The 2906-nt window shown below is 36.5% G+C and overlaps 1 non-coding gene across 1 annotated transcript; it reads right to left on the reverse strand.

The window, feature by feature from the left end:
* Positions 1-546: 546 nt before the first annotated feature.
* On the reverse strand, positions 547-618 carry TRNAC-GCA (transfer RNA cysteine (anticodon GCA)). The gene has a single exon. It is a non-coding gene; the product is annotated as a tRNA-Cys (tRNA).
* Between the last annotated feature and the right edge of the window lie 2288 nt (positions 619-2906).

Here is a 2906-nt window from a genome sequence, read left to right on the forward strand (position 1 = left end):
AGAGAGAGAATATAGATGTTTTGTATATAGACGTTCTGTTGCAAAACTGGATGTCTATATAAGGGAATCTTTTTAGACCATTGTCTATATGGATATATAGACATCCGAATATACACAAGCTATTGAACATGCTCTTAGACGTGGACGCCATTTTGGGTGGCAATTTTAAAAATCGTGTCTCGCACGTTTGCAAAGGTATAACTTTTGACCAAATACCTGTCTACCTGTAAGGAAGTTGGTTTTGTATAAGTTCTTTTGACCCTAAACCCTATCTATATTTTGCAAATGGGGTGTAGTTCTATCTGCAAAGGTTTAACTTTGACCAAATATGTGTCAACCTGTAAGGAGGTTAGTTCATTTTACAAGTTATTTTTGCAAATGCTGTGTACCTCTATTCGAAAATAAAAATAGGATCAGCATTAAAAATAATAATAGGATCGGATCTTATTGTTCTCTACTCTATATCCGGATAAAAAATAGGGGGATTGACATGATCATGGTACGTTTGATCACACACATGATAGTGATGATAATTGAAAAACAAATAGGGCCCAACCGGGTTCGAACCGGTGACCTATTGATCTGCAGTCAATTGCTCTACCACTGAGCTATGGACCCATTGTTGAAACGAAAATTCTTAAATTCTTAATATTCAGGTATGGCTGAACTTCACGAGTGGTGGCAAATGTCTCGTTTATTTAAAGAGTTCCATTTATTAAACCAGATCAGGTAATTCTAGCGACATAAGTTTACATTCTCGTCAGTTCGAGAATGCACCATACTGCCGTTCTAGGACCTTGTGCTAGCCAACGGTATTGCTATGTGGGATTTGCTGGGGCGGGTAAAACCGCTTGGTTCTGAACCTTGGTTTATGGTGGGTGATTTTCATAAGAAATTTCTTAAGCTCATGAATAAATTTTGTGCGGTACTTCCTAATTGGAACTTGTTTGATTTGGGTTTTGTGGGTGTTGCTTGGATGTACAATAATAAACAAGAGAAAGGAGGAATATGAAGGTTTGACTGGATCGTGATGTGGCGTGTCCTATTTGGTTTTCCCACTTCCAAACTGTCAGATCTCGCACATTATCAATTCGAGGTCGGACCAGCCCGTTATTGTTCCAGTTGTTATGTAATCCTCATTTCGAGCATACTGTAAAAAATTTGATATATGGCTCTTATTGGGAGAGGGAAGGTACGATGTTGGACCGTAAGATTAAAAATTGTTAGACCAATGGTGTGGTTTGTTAGACCAATGGAGTGGTTATCCGTGACTTGGGTGATTTGGTGATGTGGTTATAAATCTTACTAGTACAAATGCCCGTGCGTTGCATTGGGCAAAAAAATTGTACCCGTGTTCATTTCTTATATCCAATTCCAATAAACATTGGAAATAAGGTTACACTCTTATTGTTGTTCGGAGCATGAAGTGTGGAAACCAACCTAACTACCTTCGTCTGTTGGAAGAGTAGTGATGCATGAAATAGACCGTCAATTGGTTTTATCTTTTGCTTTTCCAGAAAACATGAATTTTTCTTTACTTTTTAAGAAACTGAACATTTTTTAACTTTTTAATTAGAATTGGAACATTTTTTGAACCGAACATTTTATGAACACATACATTTTTTGTTTTTTTAATGATTTTGTGAACAAATTAAAATATGAATATTTTTTGAAACCAAGAACAATTATGAACACTCATTATCTTTAAAAAAACTGACACTCAGTGGCATTAACTAAAAAATGATTGTTGGTGTCCGGACCATGGAGAATAGAGTTAAGATATTCTACCGGGTGGAGATGAGTGGTGTACTTATTTTTAATGGGATATACAGATGTTGGCATGTTCTATACTATTCGAGAGTTTAATAACTAATCTATTTCTTTTCGGAAATTTCAAAACATTTGAATGCAAACAGACTTATACTATGTTGAATTTTTATATTTGTGAGTCTATGTTTGTACTGTGGTTTTCAAAAGAAGGTCTCCTTTAACCTTTGTATGCAACAATTTAATATGTCGTGTGTTGCACCAGAAGGAAAAAATCACCACATGTTGTTAGTGATTCATTCATGTTGCCACTTTCCATGTTCGCCACCATCGTCAAAGATGATACAATTTTTGGTGTCCGCAGTTGAAAAAAGTTGATGAATCCACATTCATGTCCCTCGACGTTGCCTCAATCAGCATCACACTATCACCAGATGGGAGAGTAGTGGTGCATTGAAGTGTGATTGTTTATATACACATTTATGTGTTAATATTCATAAGCGAAAAGGGTTTTCCAGTGCTGTTTTTCTTTTTAGAAAATGTTGGTTATCTGGTTTGAAAAATTATATTATGTTCCTTTTCTTTTTGCACTTCTTGGACTTGGCCAGACACAAGTTTCTCACGTAGATTGCAGGCTCTCTCTCTACAAAAACGCGCACACTTCGGAGAGAGCAGAACTGCACCCACGCATCTCTTTGTGTTCGGCATCACAATAAAAAGAAGAAAAGTTTCCTATCCGAAGATCTTAGTGTGCCTGTATCCAACGGCTTGGAAAGGCGACTGAGACTCCGTTAAATCTCAATCAACCGAAATTTAGCGAATCTGTTTAAAATTAGTAGCTAAACTCATTAAAAAAGGGTAGCCAGTTCAAAGTAGCTAGCACAATGGCCCATGTTACAGGCGAAAGGTGATGATCGACATTTTTTTTAAGAAAACTTAGCCGGCACTTTTGTACAATTACAATAGTTCTTTTGGACAAACTAATTGTGTCAATGTTAACAAATACGAATCATATGCATAGCCAGCACAACTTCATATATAGATCCATTCATCGCCCACAATTGGTCCAATCCATCATTACTGATTTAGTTAATCCATTTAATTATGAAAGCAAGGCAACATGCTTCTTTAGAGGAAGG

This window comes from Triticum aestivum, chromosome 2D (genome assembly GCF_018294505.1).
Source record: "Triticum aestivum cultivar Chinese Spring chromosome 2D, IWGSC CS RefSeq v2.1, whole genome shotgun sequence".
Lineage (NCBI taxonomy): Eukaryota > Viridiplantae > Streptophyta > Magnoliopsida > Poales > Poaceae > Triticum > Triticum aestivum.